This window comes from Dermacentor albipictus, chromosome 2, assembly GCF_038994185.2.
Source record: "Dermacentor albipictus isolate Rhodes 1998 colony chromosome 2, USDA_Dalb.pri_finalv2, whole genome shotgun sequence".
Lineage (NCBI taxonomy): Eukaryota > Metazoa > Arthropoda > Arachnida > Ixodida > Ixodidae > Dermacentor > Dermacentor albipictus.
Genome location: NC_091822.1, coordinates 89528061 through 89550024, shown reverse-complemented (window position 1 = coordinate 89550024; position 21964 = coordinate 89528061).

Genomic DNA, 21964 nt, shown 5'->3' with positions numbered 1-21964 from the left:
CTTCCACCGCAGACCTACAGCGAATGATATGAAATAGTTTGGAGAAGCGCACTTAAATACCGCAATCCCAGGGCTGCAGCAGGCGTAGCACCTGACGGGTCTTGGCAATAAAGGCCTTGAAAACAGCAAACGTATGCGGCACAGTGCGAAAAATAGCAAAGAGGGCGTTGGCCGGTAACAGTGCTTTCAAAATGTCGACATGGTTGTGTGGGACACATGGCAATCGTTCAGTATGAGAGGTTTGTTTAGAGGCATTAAGTTTAAACGCATTGAATATTTAAAAGCAATGAAAACAAACAGAAAAATAAGCAATATATATAGCTGCCTACGGTGCCCACATGACAAGTGCCAAGCATAAATTGTTCGTTTATAGGCATGCCCCGAAACCTAGAATATGCTTATGCGCCAGCAGAGGAAGTGTAAATCACTGAACTCTAGCCACACAAAATAAGCCACACAAGATAACAGCTTCAACAACTTTACAGCGCACATGATGAAGTTGCTTATTTAGGGGGTATTTATTTATTTATTTATATACTCTATAATAGAAATATCTTACAGATATGAAGATCGGGCGTGTTGTAAGGGGAGCTTCAATATTCTAGATGGCCTAGGCCACAAATATTTATACAAATTATAAGGACAACTTGCAAGTAATTATACAATGAAAAGTCAATAATAAGCCAGGCTGAAAATGCTCCGAGTAAAAAAAAAACAAAGGAATGCGGAAAAAAGCAAAGCAGACAAGATAATTTATGTAAGAAATGCGTGTTTGGGCGTGTCTACAGGAGTACATACCTCGAACAGGTGTTTTTCACTGCCTTAGTCTTACTCTACCAACCATACGTGAATTACAAGCGTCTTACACAATTGTGGAGATATTGGTGAAGGCTCAGCTGTTCTTTACACATCTTTATAAAAGTGCCATGAGCAACGCCTTTGCCGGAAAGTGGCGCCTTCCAGCGCTCTGGCCGGATTCAGCTACCGCGCTGGTCTGTGCGACAAGCTGCAGCGTCACTTGGCTGTGGGAGAAAAACTTTTTCCAATGCTGCACAGGTCATTTGTTGCAGTCTTTTTTATTGCATTAATATTTGTGTACGAGCGTGGATGTCGTCCTGGAGGAAATATTAGGCTCGACATCGTTACATCGAGACAGACCTATCAAGCAAATACTTGCCTTTGACGAAGATAGGTCCACCTATCGAAACGTTGGCCAGCCTGTCTGAGGTACTTCAACCCTGTTTAAAAAAGTTTATACCACATTGCGCTTAATAGGGCATTCATGATGCAATAGAATTTCCAACAAAGTGTACTGCGATAGCGTAGAAGGAAAAAAGTACACGCAATCGCAGAAAGCGACGTTGCATCCAGTTCAAGATGGCAAATTACATTTCTTTCCGCAAATGTGTTAGCGTTCTCGAATACGGAGGACTCATCTTAAACAGCACTCCAAGACAAAAAAAGAAGTGTTTGATTTCTGAGCAGTTTGTTTTAAGTGAACGAGCAAAACATTATTTGAAGGGGCCAATTCTTCTCATTTCTTTGTTTAAAAAACATTGACCGTATCCTGATCAACTTTGAATATTGCATCGCTTCGTTTTAGAAGAGCAGGTTTTCATGTGCGACAAGTTTTATTAGAATTCAGTGCGGCCCTCGCCTTTAATTTATTGCTGCCTAATTTGAACCGCATGTCCTCCTTCTGATCCGAAACAGTAAATCACACTGAAGCGTTAAGTAACGTTGTATTGTCAGCAGAAATCTTGTCTTAAATCTCAAGGTCTGCGATATTGTCGTCGATGCTGTTCTTTGAGTGTATCTTCTGGCATTTATGGGGCGTTTAAGAAGCAGTAGCGCTAATCTGGCTGCAAAGTTCTTCCTTCTCGATAGTACTGTATTCCTTCTCAGTGGTACGTCTTGCCAAGCGAAGTCGTCATGGTGCCAACACTGTTGGAACTTCTACGCCTTCATTCACGTCTATGCGCCTACAACTACTTGGTGGATTAAGTTATTTATAATATTGAGCTTCACCATTCAAAATGGTTCAAGTTCCCAAAAAACGCCTTCATTTCAACCGGACTTTGAAATGTTGTGCCTACGAGAGCCAACCAAAATGAGGCCTTCATTCCGTTTATCTTACATTTACGTTTAAGCGATATTTGTTTATCCCGAGTCCTCAGTGCTTCTTTCAAGCTAGTGCTTTCTGGCATGCGAGGAATAAAACCTGAGGATAAGCGTTAGGGAGCAATTTAAGCCGCAATTAATCTATGGCCATATTAATAAAAAAATTATCGATTATTACCATACTCCCTAATGCGAAACTTGAGCGCAGCTCTATACGCGTTTTCAGATCGCGATATATTGGCTGGCACAGGCAATCTCCTTTGTGCAGCACGTTACAAACAGAGTGAAGTGGGGTGCGTCTGCGTCGCTATTAGGGACATTACGAGAGGCAGTGCGTGGATGGTGCATGGGTGCGATTCACAGCATTTGCAGCAGACAGACCTCCACTCGTGTAGCGCTTTGTTTCTATAGAGACGACGCTCGCTACTCTGGTGTCATATCGCAGTCATCTTCGCCGCACAGGTCACCTTTCGTGACACTAGGCTTTTCTTCTCCCGCTTTTCTTCCACCAACGACGACAGCGGCCCTTCGTCGCGGAGAAGCCATGCCAACAGTGTGAGTGGGGACCACACCCAAGAGAGCGTCACATCACGCCAAACTCGTAGCCGCTCGCCATCACCCTTTCAAGGAGCAGTCATCCCCGTGACACACGCTGGCACCGCCGAATGCCCTCACTAGTTGACGCCGCGGACAGGCGTACGCCCCCCCCCCCCCTTGCGGCACTCTACAGCGCCCTCCCCCTCCCCCTTTCCGAAGCGCAGATGAGATCGCCCACGCGGCTGCGGATGCCTAGGCCCCCGAAAATTCTGCGCTTACGCACGGTCGCCCCTCGGTACTTTTTCCACTTTCCACCTCGTAGTTCCACTGCAGCCTCATCCTGCGTTATTGCGTTTCTTTCATTTCCTGCTGCGCTGCGCGTTCACTTTCATTCTTCGCAGCATGCGTTTGCTCGGTTACGGCGACGCCGTCGGACAAAGCCAATCTAGTGCTGCGCTCTAATATTATAATGTCTACAGATTAACACAGCGCGTGGGATCCGCAAATATCTTCTAATGCACATAAGAGCAGCAGCCATTCCTCATGGCCACCCTGCTTCCTCATCGCCCCAACCAGCAATATCCGAATTCTAGTTTTTGGCGCAATAGTTGCTCTACCTAAGGAGAATTTCACCGATTCGCATAAGAATGCAGCAGGCTCTGAAATGTAGTCTTCCCTCAGTACCCGGCAGTTCACGAAGTTTTCTCTATTATAGTTCATGTAGTGGAGAATACGCATGCTATGGTGTAGGAACTGCCATCACTTCGTTGGAATGTTCATACACACGCACTTGCTGATCCTTAGGTGAGCTTCAATAAATCTCTTTTTCATTTGGTAAAATTTCCCAGGTAACCTCGATAACTGTAACTCTGAAGCCGGACGCTACCCACTGCTGCAACCATGGCTGACGAAACCACACAGGAAGCTATAGTACAGCCTCCAACGGTCATCGTTCATGATGTGTCGAATTGCTTAGGTAACCTCGAAAACAAACTCTGAAGTCGGACGCTACCTACTGCTGCAACCATGGCTGACGAAACCACACAGGACGCTATAATACAGCCTCCAACGGTCATCATTCCTGATGTGGGGAATTCCTTAGGTAACCTCGCAAACTGGAATTCTGAAGCCGGATGCTACCCACTGCTGCAACCATGGCCGACGAAACCACATAGGAAACTATAATACAGCCTCCAACGGTCATCGTTCCTGATGTGTGGCGCGAGCGCGTTTCTGCAGTCGTTAGTGACACCAATGCTGGTCGATAGTTGCTTGGTCGATCGTAGATATACAGTGCATTGCTCGAGGTACACTAACGCGAAAATTGTGTGTGTCGCTTTCTTTTCACTTGCCGTAGATGGCTCGGAATACTTGAACTGCGGTTTGAATCCTTGACTCCTCGAAAAAAAAATTATGAGGTTTTACGTGCGAAAACCACTTTCTGATTATGAGGCACGCCGTAGTGTGGGACTCCGGAAATTTTGACCACCTGGGGTTCTTTACCGTGCACCTTAATTTAAGCACACGGGTGTTTTCGCATTTCGCCCCCATTGAAATGCGGACGCCGTGGCTGGGATTCGATCCCGCAAAACTCGTGCTCTGCAGCCCAACACCATAGCCACTCAGCAACCATGGCGGATAATGACTCCTCTAAAGTATCATAAATAACTTTTACGCGATGAGTTCTACGATGACCTTTTATATGATCAGTTCAAACGACTAGTCAAATGCAGTGCGTTCTTGGTCGATTAATAAAGCAATATAAAAAAAGCTAAACCATGAAAAAGGCAAGTGGCCGTTACGTGCTCTCAAGAAGAACTAGAAAGCCCGCCAGCCACTCCGGCGCGGTGCTTGAACGTCATTGATTAACCGTGACGCCCATTGCTGCTGAATTATTCCTTCCAATTTATCACTTCTTTAGGAAACGCAAGTTGACACATTCTTCCTTTTGGTGCCGTCAAGTGCTCACTGAACTTAAGTTTTGGGAACGCGTGTATACTCTGTACGTACGCGTCAGCGGTATCTCGTGCACCGAGACCGCCTCAACAGGTTTCGATGAAGCGATCAGTCTGCTTTTTCACATCTGACGCCACACTGCACTTGGAGCGCGCATTAAACTGGTCTTATGAAAATGTAATTGAATAAAATGTTTATAATAATAAACATAGAACGAGCTTGCGACTTTGTGACCAGCAGCTTGACACCCTAGGTATTGCAATGTGTAACATTCGGTAGCTCACTCAAAACAAGTGCCACAAAATATTTCTGCATTACAAAGAGTTAGTGAATTAAATTCATAATTTGTATCTAAGATTGAGTGGTACTTGACTACATCATTTCTTCCATAACTGTAGCGGTAAATACAACATGGTAGCAAGGGAAAGAAAAGCACAGCCGCCGTTGAAGTTTTCATTTTTCTAAGTAACCCATGGATGCGATGCTGGGGGGTAAAGGCCACGAGCCTGATGCTTGTTTCGTACATATTTGCTGCCATGTACTCTCTTGCTTTATTCTGTCTGAAAAGACCCCGAAAACCTAGATATGAGCTATAACAAAGCAGCTACTATACTACGACAATATCTTATACTTCGATCATATTCATATAGACGGAACAGACTTCTCTGTCACGTGTACAAACGATCGAGCCACTTAAGAACTTTAACGGATATTAAGTTATGGTGCCCTAACACACGGAGGCCCTTTCCTACGAATTGTGAGTGACTAGAAAACTTTGTGCATTCCTTTATTTTTATGCCACAGAAATTCATTCAATAATGCACACTTGGTGAGTAACAGCATAAAGCGGCAGGATTGCCTATGCTATACGCCTGTGCGTGTACGCTAACATTTGTCCAGCATCGGCTTCCTTGTACAACATAGTTGCGGCTGGTCCCAACAAGTCATGCAAAAAGGAATACGCTTGTGTTGCATTGCTCGACTGAGAAGCACAAAATCAATGCTTCTCTTGTCATCTACAGAAATACCTAAATATTTCTAAGCAGGATTAACCGAGGTGTTTGCATCACAAAAATAATTAGCCTATTCGGAGTTATAGTTGCTACGGACGCCATTCTGCATTGCTGATCAGTCACCGCAATGATATTTGACTGCCCTGACTATATACTGACTTGTCTCCTCCCATGTTCACATAAATGAAAAGTGTAGCAACGTGATTGCCAGTTGCAGCTGCATTGTGCTCCTGATTCATCTTTTACTGAAAGCCGAACATATGGAATGTTCCTGGTTACATTGTATGTTTGTTTTGATCATTACAAAGGAGGCTTTCATTTATTACGGTAATCAAGCAGCTAAATATTTTATCAGATGTGTCCTCTATCGGCATATCCTAATTTGAGGTCCTGAAGAAAAAGGATACTGAACCTGCTGGCCCATAAGCCACAAGAAAATAATTCCTGCGCCTACCACTTTGATCGGAAAGGTTGTGTTGGGCTTTTGGGGTTTCGTTACTAACTACATCGAATTACTAAATATAAGCACACTCCTTACGCGCTCAATATGCATTGCAACACTATGCCATAAGTGGATTTTATTCACTATCATAGGAAACTGGGAACATGATTGGTTGTAACATTGAGTTTCTTTGGTGTGCACTTGACATAACAAAACTGCAGTCGGGCCTCACTGTTGTATTCTCTCTGATTTCTCACTAATCGTATCCTTGACATATAATTAGTGAGAAATCTGCTGTATAAATGAATTTTAGGCTTGATGCTCCTTGCATATAGATTAGTTTAGTGTGCAAAAGCAACATCCAAAAGCCATATCCGCCGGACAGTTGGGTCAAGCACTTAAGTACGCTTATTGCGCTTTTTTACAGTGCATTCCGGTCCCAACATCTGCTCGCCAGCACATAATAGAACAGCGCAACGAACTTACCTATACGCATGGCCCGATATCCCGGCGGATGTTTCTCTCGGGCTGTAGGGAGGATGCACTGCATGCCGCCAGTTCGCCCTTGGCAGGTGTATAGGGCGAAAATGTCCTTTGCCGTGTCAGGCCAACTGCTGCACACAAAAAGAAAGTGCGACGTGGTATCGAACAAGGGTACCCTAGCACACCTCACTGTTGGCATTTCGGTAAAAACAAACTTCTGCTTGCTTGATATCAACTTGTTGCGTTCAGTCGTACATGCGACGTACTTTTTGAAACCTCGTATAATTTCCTTAGATAAATGAGCAGACCTAGGCTACAGAAAGACGTCACGGGTACAAACATTGCAGTCTGAAAGGCCGAACACACATCTTGAGAAACGAAGAGAACCTACCTGGCATCAATGGTGTTATCTGTCATTGCAGTTAGCGCGCTGCGGCTAACAAAAATTGCGCCAGTTCCACAATCCAGTGTTCGAGGGCGGTTCGAGTGAAACCCAAGCGCTAGCTGCCACACTGAGACTTCAGCGGTCTTTAGGAGCCAAGCCGCTGTAATGATTCTTCCGCTCTCTTCTTCATTAAATTGGCCTCCTGAAAAAAGAAAAGCTATCGTAGGAACTCATGGTAACGGTTCCATAATGGGATGATAATATGGTTTAAAACGGTCGATGTGCACGGTCTTGCAATCATGAAGCTGAATGTCTTAAGGCGGCGTGAGAGACCTCAACCAACTAGTTTACCGGAGACGTACGGTCGTCGATTTGGTAGGGCCCGTGATAGTGAGCCCCAAGCTTTGGAGATGTACCAGGAGCGTGATGTTTTATCCACTGCCCAAGGACGGAATCAGTATTGTGAGTTTGAATTGTCCAGACCATTGTCCCGTAGATTCTCTTGATGAGTTTGACCTTCCATTGCCGAAGTACAAGCAAATTGGCACTGCTGCACCTACTCGGCTACACTTCCCCTATTGTCCGGCATTCGGAGGTGTGTTGCTGGTATGGAAGCACTCAGTGCGACGTGCACGAATGTTTTCTTCTTTATATACGAGACTATTTTGGGAAGCCGGTGGTCAATTGCGCTGTGGTGTTGTATACAAATGTTACAAAAGGAGGAACCATGTCCGAGTTAGTGTTTGCGGAAACGGTGTATGTGCTGAGCATTTCGATAAGACTCCTGCTGAAGCTCTCAGTTAATCGAATAGGTTATGGATGTTAAGCAGTTGTTCTGTGCCAGATTACGCGACACTCGGTCAGAAGGGCCTAATTCAATCACAAGGCAGATAATCACACGCCCTCTGTCAATGACGACTTCCCGACCTGTACTGTGTTCAAGCACGAAGCCCTGCAGAATGAAGAAAGCAACCTCACCACGCCGCTGGGACGGTGACATCGCGCACGAAGTTAAGTAAGTATGAGCAGAGGCCGATGAGAGTCCGGATGGCCTTCAGTGATGTCAGCCAGGATGAGGTGGTCGTGCAACGCAAACCCGACCAATCGACTGCGAGCATGGCTAGGGCCGCTGAATTTTTGAAGAGAAAGGAAGCTGGAAGCTCTACGGGGCAGCAGCAATATTGGGTATTTACGTATTCTAAATCCGCGAACTCTAGCAATACCATAGCCACAAGGCTATGGCGACTGGCACGGAGCTGCAGATTTGACGCTCGAGCGCTTCCGCAGTGTCACCTGGACCCTGTCGTGCGCTTTATTTGAAGCTGCTCTGGTTCTACACGCTCTGTGCGATTCGTGCGCCCGACACATTTGCATGGTGTTTTTTTTAGAACTCGCAGGAACACACTGCGCCTACCTTGAACTAAAGGTTATCTAGTTTCCCCTTATCCGCTGTCCCTCTTCGACTTTTCCACTGCCGCTGCTGCTGGGGCTCCTGTCTTCTGGCACACTGTGTACAAGCCATGAGCCAGTATATAGCCATACAGCCATATATAGCCTATAGTAGTAGGAATTCCTTGCCTTCTCACGTCACCTCTCCCTCCCCCCCCCTTGTATGGAAACTTCCTCTTCTCCTCCTCCTCTCTACATTTCTATCTACGTCCTCTCTGGGCTCGCATGCTAGTGGAAAAGTATGCGCTTAAGTTTCTGCAATGCCTTAGAAGGGGGTCACGGAGAAATAAAGCTCTCAAGAGGCTAGTGAGGTGATGGCCTGGGAGTTCCAAAGAGCATTGTGCACAATCGACGTGGTGCGGTCCAAACGAGTTTCTCGCGTTGCCTGGCTCATGCCTTGTAGAAGTGTGCCAGACAACAGGAGCAGTGGAAAAGCAGCAGCAGCAGTGGAAAAGTCGAAGAGGGAAAGAAAGCTTCGTTTTAATGAAATTCGCTCTAACGCCCGAAGATGACGCATTATGAGCAATAGATATGCTTAGATTGTCCTGAAGGCGTCTCAGAACGCAGACGGGATGAGGATGGCCGCCACCCATTGGACAAACAAAGGCCTACAGATGTCCAGCAGATGTCAGTCACGGGACATTCAAATTCCTGTTGATCATGTTGGGATATCCATTTGATCGTCCCATGCACTCGAATTGAAATTTGTAGAAACGTCTCACGAACATGCGATAGATGTTTAAATATAGATGATTCCGATTGATTTACCCCAAACCCATCCAAAGGATATTTTTGTGAGAATGTAGGACGCTCCTCGGACAGTTTGAGTTCCCATGTGTACAATTACGTATGTGGGACATATAGGTTTAGATTTAGATCTACAGGGCGTTCATATTGATTATAAATTAATAAAGACGTTCCTCATAATGTTCCCTAGCATGGCAGCATGTCCGCTGCATTTTACATACTATTAAAAAGGTAAGCTTCGCCCTGTTTTGTGTTAACTCGTGGGGCAATGATTAAAAAGAGCTGTGTGGCTGTTGAAGTTCCATCCCAGCTGTCAATAAGGTGAACAAATATTTTTGTCATGTAAAAGCTGAAGTACCAGAGGACAGGCAACGAATACAGTCCATCGCAACTTAAAGCATGCTAAAGAAGTCTGCAAGGCAGCAAAGCACTGTGCACCTAATTACCTCCTACAGTATTACATTGCATAAAGCTTGATGAAGAAGCAATAAATCAAAACATATAGCATAATATGCAATCAGTCAGGAGAAGCTAACTGTCCTTTTTTGCGCTAACAGAAACGAATGTATAGAAATATATATTGCATGCTTCTAAATAACTTGACAATCTCAACAAAATACTGTATTTATTTCAATAAAACAGTTGCAGGAAGATCCAAAGTTTAACTCTCAAATGCACTCTGTAGTTTTAACTAAACTACATCAACGCAAACAAATTACTCTATAACTTTTTCATACTAGCTAAGCCATTATAGGGTATGACGCATGATGGCCAGTAAAAGTGTGCAGGAATTAAACTATTTATAAATGAGCTTTGGGTAGCAAGAAAGTTTAACTCGCAGTTGGGCCTCTATGGAACATATCATGATGCTTTCTGCGGCTCAATTCCACAGCCGCAGTCATCTGAAGGAAAAATTTGCTGGAAAGTTCAGATAAGTCACCCACCATAAGAACCTACAAGAGCCTTTCTGCAGGCCATGTTCCATAGTTGCACACACTCACACAAGTTACGCTCAAGGCGTCACAACTACATTGGGCATCAACCAAGTTACTTGACAACACTGCCGCTGTCGTAAAAACAAACATCTGCTAGCTGTAAGGTCACCTATTTAAAATGAAAATGCACTCTGCGTCCACGGCACATTCTGGATCAGGTCACCAAAGCAATCCTTTTCTGGTGATGAGGCCATATTTTGCAGATGCACGTCGGCCAGAAAACAAATTTCAACATCCCTTTGTAAGGCTGGGGCGCAAAGGAAGTTGGTAGGAGGCCAACTGCGGGCTGGCTCACTTCAGCGGTTGCAAGCACATAAATGCAAAGTTTGCTGAAAAGTTAACAGGTGTATCAGACATCAAGGAAGCTACTTGATCCGGGTTTTCTGCAGGCTTGCCTCACCGGTCGCACACAGTAAAACACTAAATGTCTTAGAAATACATTGGTCAATAATAAAACTGCTAAAGGCTCACTTTAGAAGTTACATATGTGAGCACAACTGGAGAGTTCGCAGCTACAAAACTAGTTATAAGACGCTTGCTTCAGTACAAAACCAAGCATAGTTCCCAGGTACTAAAAGTTGCAGAATCGTTGCTGTGCTTGAGTGGTCACATATGAAAGTTAAGAAGTTGGGTGAGCTACTCGGCATACTGCGCTCGCATTTAAACCCAGCACAGTCCACAATAATGAAGCGCTTCTACTTCAACAACCGGAGCCACCGGGAAGGAGAGACCGTCGGGCAGTTCATTGCTGCGCTACAAGAGTTAGCGAGCGCCTGCGCCTTCGGGGACCAACCGGAAACACTGCTCCGGGACCGTTTCGTCTGCGGCATCAACAACACCGCCATGCATACGCGACTCCTGCGGCTCGCCGACCCCTCGCTGGACGACGTCGTGAAGGCAGCGTTGGCAATGGAAGCTGCGTTAAGGACGCCGGCGAGATTGCCCGTGCAACTGGCTCACCATCTCCGGAAGCGGTGGTCAACAAGTTGGCGACAAAGGGCAGTGCCTGCGGTCGCTGTGGTGGTGCCCACTCCCCCTCACTCTCTCAAGCAGAATACTTCACGTGCGGGAAAACTGGGCACCCGGAAAGGGTATGCCGAAGGGGGAGGACAAAGAGCAAACAGCAGCAACAGACTGGTTCAAGCCCAGGTACCACACAAACCTGCGGCCAGGGTAGCCGTCACAAGGGTAGGCGGCGGATGCATTTGGCAGCAGGCTCAGGTTCTTCCGCGGCCAGGCTCCACGTCGTAGCCGAGGACCTGCCGATTTTCGACACGTGGCTTTCAGGCTTTGTACGGTCGTGTGTGACGCCGTACATGCTGACCGTTGAAATCGGCGGGCACCCCATTTCCATGGAACTGTACACAGGGGCCAGAGTGTCAGCAATGGCCGGGTAACTCCTCAAGCGTACGTTCCCCGGCATGTCCATTGAGGATTCGGGCATCATGCTGCGCAGCTACTCCGGGCAGCTCTCCCAGGTCAAGGTTCAGGCCTTGCTCAGCGTACGCTTTAGCGAGGCAACCCTTCCCCTTTGCTTAACCAAGGGGTCGTCGCCGACGCTGCTGGGGTGAAACTGCATTCATACACTGGGCGTCCATCTGCCAAAGTACCAGGAAGCTAGCCGGCATGCGGTGAAAGTTGTTCCCAGCCTCCTGCCCGAAGTCCAGTCCCTGTTCCAGCCCGGGGTTGGCACATTCTCTGGCACGAGGGCTCGCACCTATGTACCCGAGAGAGCACGGCCACGTTATTTCAAGACTCGTCCCCTGCCATTCGCCCTGAAGGACAGGGTCACCCAGAAGCTGCAACAGCTACAACTAGAGCGCATCCTGGTGCCCATCAAGACGTCTTAATGGGCAGCTCCCATCGTACCAGTCCTCCAGTGAGACAATAGTGTCAGGATCGGCGGGGATTTCAAGGGGACCATCAACCCAGTCGCTACTATCGCGAAGTACCCGTTGTCATGGATTGAAGATCTCTGGTCAGCGTTTTCCGGTGGACGGAAGTTCACAAAGCTAGACCTCAGAGATGCTTACCAGCAGCTGGCGCTCCAGGATGCCGCCAGGAAGTATGTTGCAATATCGAAAATTTTGGGGCTCTTCCAGTACACGCGCTTACCTTTTGGCGTCGCCTCAGCCCTCGCCATATTTGAGAGGGAGATGAACAACCTCTTCAGGGGTGTGAGGCACGTGGCGGTGTACTTGGATAACATCCTGGTTACTTTCATCGAGGACGGGGACCACCTGCAAAATCTGTGCAACGTCGTGGCACTACTGCAGAGCGCCGGTCTCAAGTTCAAACTGGAAAAGTGAAATTTACTGGCCCCCAATGTACAGTACTTAGGTCATGTCATTTACCAGGCTGGCCTCGCTTCTGCTCCCCGTAAAGCTGAGGCTGTGCTCAAGGCTCCTATGTCCCAGAAGAAGAAGGAGCTTCAGAGCTGCCCTGGCATCATCAAATTCTACAGGAGTTTCGCGCCAAGCCTATCGGAGCATCTACAGCCGCTCCGAGCGTCTTGTGCTTCGAGATGGTCAGCAATGGGTCTGAAAGAAGTAGCAGCACCGGGCCTGCAAGCGCAGTAAGGAGCTAATGACCAAGGCTCCAGTGCTTGTACACTTTGATCCCGCGAAGCCTGTCATCCTGACCGTAGATGTGTCGCCGTATGGCGTGGTACGCCTCCTCGCACACCGGGACAAAGATGGCCAACAATGCCCTGTGTCATTTGTTTCTCGTCGGCTCCATGCTGCAGAGCAGCGCTACAGCCAGTTGGACAAGGAAGGTCTGGCCCTCATGTAGGGTGTCTACCGCTTCCACTAGTATCTGTATGGCCGGAAGTTCGAGGCGGTCACGGACCACAAGCCTGCCGGGGCCTGACAAGGCAGTTCCCGTGCAGGCATCACCTCGAGTGGTACGCTGGGCTTAGAGGCTGGCAGCTTACGTTTACCAGATAGTTTACCGTGCGGGTAAGGACCTGGGACTTGCTGATTCCCTGAGCCGCCTGCCCCTGATAGAGGTGTTAATAGCACCATGTTAATATGGCTACAGAACAGTATTTGCGATCACGAAGAGGTGAGCAGAGTGAAGACAACGACGACGATTTGAGGCTAGCGCGGGCGTTTGCCTCTTGGCCAACTGCGGCGTACTTTCTTGTAAATATACTTCTATATAGCTTTTCATTTGCGTATGCCTACGTAACATATCTGGTGGAGGCGGACATTCCCTGTACCTCGTCACGGAGCTTCGCAGTGAACGGTACGTCGAGCCTTCCTTCACGGCTCCCGGCGACGACAACTCGACTGCGTCGGCTTCGCCACCTGCTGCCACTTCGACGACCTACATCACTCGCCCCGCTCCCCGTGATCCTGGCGTATTCTCTGGCAACGATGTGGAAGACGTCGATGACTGGATCAACCTGTACGAACACGTCAGCCGCAATAACCGCTGGGATCCTACTATCATGCTCGCCTACGTAGTCGTTTACGTCGGTGGCACACCTCGAGTATGGTGTCGGATGCACGAAAATGAGCTGACCAGTTGGGATTCACTTAACCAAAGGCTTCGAGACTTTTTCGGCAACCCATACAGTCAGCGAATTGCCCCGCAGAAGGCGCTTTCCAGCCGTGTGCAGAAGTCAACAGAGCCCTGGGTCACGTACATTCAGGACGTCTTGGCTCTTTGCCGCAAATTTGACGCACACATGACTGAGTCAGACAAGGTTTCCCGAATCCTCAAAGGCATTGTCGATGAGGCCTTGAACTTGCTCGTTTTCAACAACCTGGCGACGGTGGATGCGGTTTTGAAACAGTGCTGCCGCCTGGAACTCGCTAAAAGCCGATTTATTGAGAGCAGTTTGCCCGTCTGCCCAACACCCCAGCGACATCTTCCTGTGCTGTTGCTCCTCATCCCAACAACACTGGTGATGTTACCAGGATCGTCCGGCGTGAGAGCGAGGCCGCTTGTCCGGCTGTCTTCGACGCCAGCCACACCGACGCATCTGCAGTCACGGTTTCCCTGATCGCGGCCGCCGGAAGTTTAAAAACATGGGTCTTCACACCATCTGCTCGGCCCACCGCCCCGATACCCGCTCGGATTCTTCGCTTTCGCCCCATCCCACATCTTCTTACCCATCACGTTTCCGCTACCCATCCGAATGGCGCACTGCTGACGACATGCCCATTTATTTTCAATGCCATCGAATCGGGCAAATTTCTCGGCACTGTCGCAGTCACTGGAGTTCCCCGACCCGGTCTACTTATACTGCCTACTCTCGCCCCCCAGGTGTCCCTTCTCGTCCCTATGCCGCACGCTCTGATAATGCCGCCGCTGATTCTGCTGCACCAAACCGCCCCTATTCTCGTTCGCCTTCGCGCCAGCGACGACAATCTCGCTCTTCCCCGCCCCGTCGCCCCTCTTCGCCGACTCCCTTCGGACGCCGCTCCCAACCGGAAAACAAGACGACGCAGCGCCTCGAGGTGACGCTGCAGAGCTCCCTACGCCGCCAAAACCTCTACTGGCGTTGCCCACTCATCTCACGCTTCTTGACGTGCAAGTCGACGGTGTTTCTTTGTCTGCTCTTATAGACACTGGGGCGCATTTGGCGGTAATGAGCGCTGACCGTCGTAACCAGCTCAAGAAAGTAATCATGCCCGCCACGACGCCTGTTGTCGGTGTCACCGATGGCGGAACAGCCCCCGTAATTGGTTTGTGTACCACCCGCGTCACCTTCGTTGATCGCTCCACTATCGTGCTATTCACAGTCATCGCCAACTACCCCCACGACATCAACCTCGGCTTATACTTCCTCTCCGCACATTATGATCTCATCGAATGCTCCGCCAGTACTTTCCGCCCTGACCTGCCTGTTCTGGATCCCGCTGAACCACACCTCAGTCGCCTCAGTTCCGTTGACTTCGTTCGCTTGCCACCTTCGGCACTGACTTACGTTGACTTGGTGTCTCCCTACCAGTCCTCGACGATCACTACATTGCGGCTCCTATGCAAGACGTCCTACTTACACACGGGATCGCAGTACCTCATACAGTTTTATCTATTACGGCGAATTGCGTCTGCCTGCCAGTAGTCAGTTCTCGCTTGACGACACAAGTGCTGCCACGTGGGATGTCTCTCGGCCAGCTTTGCTCATTCGAGCATCCCTCAGTAGCATCTATTGCAGTAGACGACGATTCATCCGATCCTCCTCTACCATCGCAATCGGCACCTTGTACCACCGGGGACTTACAGAGAATTATTGCGGCCAACTTGCCATTCGAGCTCACTCGTGAGCTCTACCGCGTTCTGTTCTCCTACCGCGATATTTTTTCAATTTAACGATCGTCCATTGGCACAAACTACACCTGTTGAACATCGCATTAATACCAGTGATGCCCCTACTATTCATCGCCGCCCGTATCGAGTGTCACTGGCTGAGCGTCAAGTTATTCACGCAGAAATTCGCAAAATGCTTGCTCGGAACATTATTGAAGCGTCGTGTAGTCCATGGGCGTCACCTGTTGTACTGGTCAAAAAGAAGGATGGCTCATGGCGCTTTTCCGGGGATTATCAGCACCTTAAAAGAGTTACCAAAAAGGACGTTAATCCCCTACCTGCGATTGATGACGCCCTTGAATGCCTCCGTGGTGCTCACTATTTCTCCTCTATTGACCTTCGCTCCGGCTGCCGGCAGATTGTCGTGGACGATCTCGACCGCGAGAAGGCTGCTTCTGCAACACCCGACGGTCTTTAACAATTCAAAGTGATGCCTTGGTCTACGTAACGCCCCTGCCACTTTTGAACGCATGCTGGACTCTCTTCTTCATGGTTTCAAATGCTCCACGTGTCTATGCTACTTGGATGACGTTATAGTATTCCCCCCAACGTTCGGTACGCACCTCGAGCAGTTCTGGATGTTTTTCGTCGAGCCTGTCTGCAACTCAACTAATCGAAGTGCCAACTTGGCCGTCGCCAGATTGCCGTCCTTGGACATGTTGTTGGCGCGAACGGAGTGCAACCGCACCAGTCAAGATCCATGGTGTTACGCACTTCCCTGTTCCGAAGTGTGTCAAGGATGTGCGCAGCTTCATCGGCCTTAGTTCGTACTTTCGACGTTTCGTGAAAAATTTCGCCCAATAGCACAACCACTAAGGAAGCTTTTGAAGAAAGGCTCCCCTTTCCAGTTGGGCGATCGCCAACTGCGACAATCGACCTTCTCACAACGCCTCCCGTTCTAGCCCATTTCGATCCTTCTGCGCCTACCGAAGTCCGTACTGATGCCAGCGGTCACGGAATTGGCGCAGTGCTGGCACAAGGCCAGCGTGGCCACGACCGTGTTATCGCTTATGCCAGCAGAGTCCTCTCACCCGCGGACCGCAACTATTCCATCACTGAGCGTGAGTGTCTGGCCCTAGTTGGGGTGGTTGCGAAATTCCACCCCTACTTATATGGCCGACCCTTTTCCGTTGTCACAGACGATCACACGCTTTGCTGGTTATGCTCACTGAAAGATCCTACAGGAAGACTTGGTCGCTGGGCCTTACGCCTCCAAGAATATTCGTATACTGTCACCTAACAAATCTGGCCGACTACACAAGGATGCTGACTGCCTGTCTCCTTACCCTGTAGACGAGCCTGACGACGCCGACAGTAGTGCCACCAGCGGTATTTTCTCTGTGTCTGCCTTCGCTAATATCGCCGATGAGCAGTACCGAGACCTATCGCTGCGAGACTCAATCGAGCGTCTGCACTCTACACCTACCGACGCATCGGTTCGCCGATATGTCCTCCAGAGCCGCATTCTGCATACAAGGAAGTTCCTCCCTGACGGCTCTAATCTTCTTGTCGTGCCAAAACCTCTACGACAGGCTATGCTCTTTGAGATGCAAGACTCACCCAATGCAGGATCTTGGGGTAACCCGCACGTACGACTGCGTCCGCCGCCGCTTCTATTGACCTGGTCTCGCTCGCTCCATCCAACGCTATCTTGCTGCCTGTGATCCCTGCCAGCGTCGCAAAACACCTCAGGTGCTACCTGCCGGTCATCTCCAGCCAATCACCTTCACTGTGGAACCATTCTTTCGAGTTGGATTAGACCTGCTCGGTCCCTTTCCCACGACATCCTCTGGGAATAAATGGGTAGCCGTCGCAACTGATTACACCACCCGATGCGCTATCATGCGGGCTCTCCCTACCAGTTGTGCCACTGATGTCGCGGACTTTCTCTTGCATGACATTGTATTGCTTCATGGCGCCCCGCGACAGCTGCTTACTGATCGTGGTCGAAACTTCCTTTCGAAAGTTATCGCTGACATTGTGCTTTCCTGCTCCATTCAACACAAGGTGACTACCTCATACCATCCTCAAGCCAATGGCCTGACAGAGCGGTTAAACCGTACTCTTACCGATATAGTGTCCAAGTACGTTTCCAAGGACTACCACGACTGGGACATTGTCCTTCCTTACGTCAAATTTTCGTACAATTGATTCCGGGACGACGCCGCCGCATTTTCTCCATTTTATCTACTTTACGGTCGCGAACCTACCTTGCCCCTACACAGGGCACTTCCTCCGGCTGGGATCTCAACAAGCAAGTATGCGCGCGACGCCGTCGCCCTCGCCGACCATGCACGCCAGCTTGCCAGTGCTCCACTGACGGCCTCACAAACTAGTAAGCAGTGTCAGTACAACGCCCTCCATCGTGACGTACAGTTTTCGCCTAGTGCGCTCGAGCTCTTGTAGTCGCTCTCTCATCACGTTGGACTTTCAGAGAAGCTCCTTTCGCCATACACAGGGCCCTACCACGTGCTGCGCCATGTGACGCCTGTGACGTACGAAATTGCTCCTGTGGGTTGAACCTCGTCCTCGGCTGCCGTGCATGTCAGTAGGCTCAAGGCCTACTACACTGCTTCCGAGTCCGGCCTTTAGTCGCTCCGGAATGCGCTTTTGCCGCCGGGGGTTGTGCTGCGGAACAGTATTTGCGATCACGAAGAGGCGAGCAGAGTGAAGACGACGACGACGATTACAGGCTAACGCAGTCTGTTGCCTCTTGGCCAAGTGCGGCGTATTTTCTCGTAAATATACTTGCACACAGCTTTTCGTCTGCGTCTTCCTACGTAACAATATGCTACCAAGTGAATGTCGTAGAATATAGGTCGCCCTTAAATAGTGCCGAGACGTGGAAATATATGCAGCAGTAATGTGAACTACGCCGGATTGCGTGCTAGAGTGATCAGGATACTCGTGGTTGTCGGACCGTGATGCATTTGTAAACTCACAATATGAATGTGAAGGCTGAATTTCATTGTCAACTACCATTGTAAGTATATTAGCAATCTAAAAGCCTAATGCACACTTCTGTTAAATTCACTGTGTATTCGTTACCGACACGGGCCCTACAAAACTTGGGAAATTTCGGTAAAACTGCTGCACAGGATTAGCTTATTATATAGTGGTAAATAATTGCCTACATTACCCAACATTTTTCAAAAAATATGGCAACGCTGTTGACTCTGGCACACGTACATCGAGTTCAGGACTTCAAACCCATCATTGCTTACATTATCAAATCGAACTTATTTATTTCACTCGTTTTTGCCGTATAAATGCAAACAGATAGCTTTAGCTTTTTCATTTCACTTCATCTTCGAATTGACGCACTTGTCGCCGAGAAACAGGTTGCAGCATTGCTGAAGATATGACGCGCACACATGTAATATGCTTGCGCAGTAGCATATAGTTCCGGGCGTGACTGGTGCGGTTAGCTAGCTTTGCTTCAGAGCGCAGCTCTAAGACGACCGTTCGTGTGTTGCGAATCGACGTCCATCAGCGTAATGGAAGTTAATGAGCACAGCGAAAGATGAAAGAGTGAAAGCGGAGTGCAGGGGGCAAGGAAAGACAGCGATAGCGAAGAGAACGCGAGGAGGAAAGCGGAGGAGGACAGTATGGCGATAGCGTGAGAAGACAATCGCTACGAAATGGTGGCACAGTAGTGCGCGTCCTCTGTTCACCGATAACGCCATCGATAATGTATGCATTGAGCGTGTCCCCCGATAGAAACAACGAGCTCCATGAGCGGAGGTTTGTCTGCAGCGGCTGCTGTTAACCACGCCTATGCGCTGCCTCTCGCGTTCTTCTGATTAGTGAGTCAGTTGCGCCACACTTCGCTTCGTTTGCCACGTGCCGCAAGAGCCAGATTGTCCCCGCCAGCCAATATATCGCGAAATGAAAACGCGTATAGAGCTGCGCTCGAATTTCAAGTTAGGCAGTATCGTAATCGTCAGACAAATCCTTATTAGGTAAACGGTAAGTTAGGTCCTTTACGTATGCACTTCGCTTACCGTGCATTACTGTATAGGGCGTTTTTTTTACGAGATCACGTAACTGGCCTGCTGGTGCTATGGGGCAATATATGTTCTAAGCCACGAAGAAAGCGGAGGAGGAAATCACTGAAGGTGAAGAGAATCGCACGCCGGGGAATGTACGAATGAGCACGCTTAAAGACTCTAGATATTTTTGCAGGCTATGACGTTGTGCACTGCAGTTGAGTGACGTATTTAGCGAATTATAGACGGCGGCTCGCCACGTTACACTAATGAAGCTTCGAACCGCGTCATGTAAACAATAAAGGTACTTCACGTGATCGAACGTATTTCCCGTACTGCTAACGTTAGTGAAATCGACTGGAAGATATCACGAAGCGGCGTGGTAACTTCTAAAGAAGGCGCCTCCTACAACAGAGTATTCGACAGCGTTGCCGCAGGATTTGTGCTCGCGCGCACGAGCTTTAGCATCAGTATAACTGGACTGAGATGTTCAGTATTTAGGACAGTTTAACGTTGTCGTAGAAAGAGTTCACCGAATAAGTTGCTTGGTTGATCATAGATATACACTCTATGGGTAGAGGACCATTATCACGCAAATCCTTTGTGTTGCTTTCTTTTCAGTTGTTTTAGATGGCTCGGAAAACTTTAAACACTGATTGAATCCTTCACTACTTGAAAGTGGCATAAATAACTTTTATGCGATCAGTTATACGATGACCTTTTATATGATCAGTTCAAAGCATTAGTCAAATGCTGCGCGTTCTTGGTCGATTAACAAAGTAATATGAAAAAAGCTATACTAGGGAAAAGGCAAGTGGCAGCTACGTTCTATCAAGAACAACTTAAAAGCTTGCCAGCCAGTCCGGTGCGGTGCTTGAACGTCATTGATTACCTGTGTCACCCATTGCTGCCAAATTGTTTATACCAATTTATCGCTTCTTTCAAACACTCAAGGTGACACGCTCTTCCGTCTGTTCCCGTCAAGTGCTCAATGAACTTAGGTTTTGGGAACGCGTGTATAGTCTGTACGTAAACGTCAGCGGTATCTCGTGCAACGAGACCGCCACAACAGGTTTCGATAAAGCGATCAGTCTCCTTTTTTACATCTGGCACCGCACTACAAGAGGTGTGCATTAAACTGGTCTCATTAAAATGTACCTGATTAAAATATATTTTTGTGCTCTCGGGCAATTGAGGGTCATCATTATTTTTAATGATGAAAGGGGGCTGACGCAGGAGGTGGTATTACCGCAACTGTGCCTATCCCGGCGAGAGCGTATTAAACAGTGGGGGGTATGTGTAATAGTAGACGGACCCGCTTCCGGAGGCTGCCTCAACAACGATAGTCACTGGATAGCCGATCATTACAAAAACAATGAGCGTGTATCCTCACAAATGTCTTTTATCTGGTTTGCAGCGCGAGTCAATCCTGCAGTTATTCCCATTCTGAGAATCATCAGGACGCTATTGGATTACAGTAACTCCGACGTGCCATGTCAACGTACATTATTTGCCGCTTACTTTAGGTTTAGCGCCAGTGTCTCGCCGATCTCACGCACGGCCGCGCCAACAGATGTTGTCTGTGGTCGAGATTGAGTGCGCTGGCTTTAAAAGGGGTTGCGAGTGCAAGGTAATCTGGTTCATAGCCAGCGAAGAGCTATACTTGTATGCAGCTTCGGCTCACACTACATTGGTATCTATCTGTCACTGAAACAAATATGGTGGCCATTCCGAAGGCCGGAGCGAACGCTCCTTTTTGCCCCAACTACAACGGCACGTACACTTCCGTAGAGCGGCATAAAGGGACAGAAGATGCAGGAGGCTTACAATTTATTTATATTTTGGGGCTTCGCTCTCCGGAAGAGCATAGCGGTTTATGAGATACGCCGCCGCGAAGCGCTCTGCATCAATCTCCATCACCTAAGTTTCTTGAACATAAACACAGGGCTGTGTACATGGTCATATTTCGATGCCCCCTCCGAAGGAATGCGGCCGCGCTGGCCCAAGAACGAACTTGCGACTTGGTGCTCAGCAGCTTGACACCGTACATACTGCAATGGGTAACACTCGATTGCTGGCTCAAAGCCCGTGCCATAAAATATTTCTGCAATACAAAGAGTTCGTGAACTAAATTCGTGTTTTGGATCTAGGATTGAGTGGAACTTAACTGCTTCATTTCTTCCATAACTGTAGTGTTAAGTACAAAACGGCAGCAAGCGTAAAAAAACGACAGGCGGTGGTGAAGTTTTCATTTTTCTAAGTTAGCCATGGATGGGATGCTGGGGGAGAAAAGCTAGGGGGCCACGAGCCTGTTGGTTGTTTTTTACATATTTGCTGCCATGTACAGTCGCGGACAGAATAAAATAGACCGCGGGATCTCCAAAAACGTTCAATTCCCGAGCAGCCTGTAGCAGTAGCCAGTAAGACTGCCCACGACAACGTTGTTAGCATATTCTAGTCCAGGTTCAAAATGCAAATACCAGATTGCGTTGTTAGGTTGCAGAGATATTCACCTTTTTCTTAGA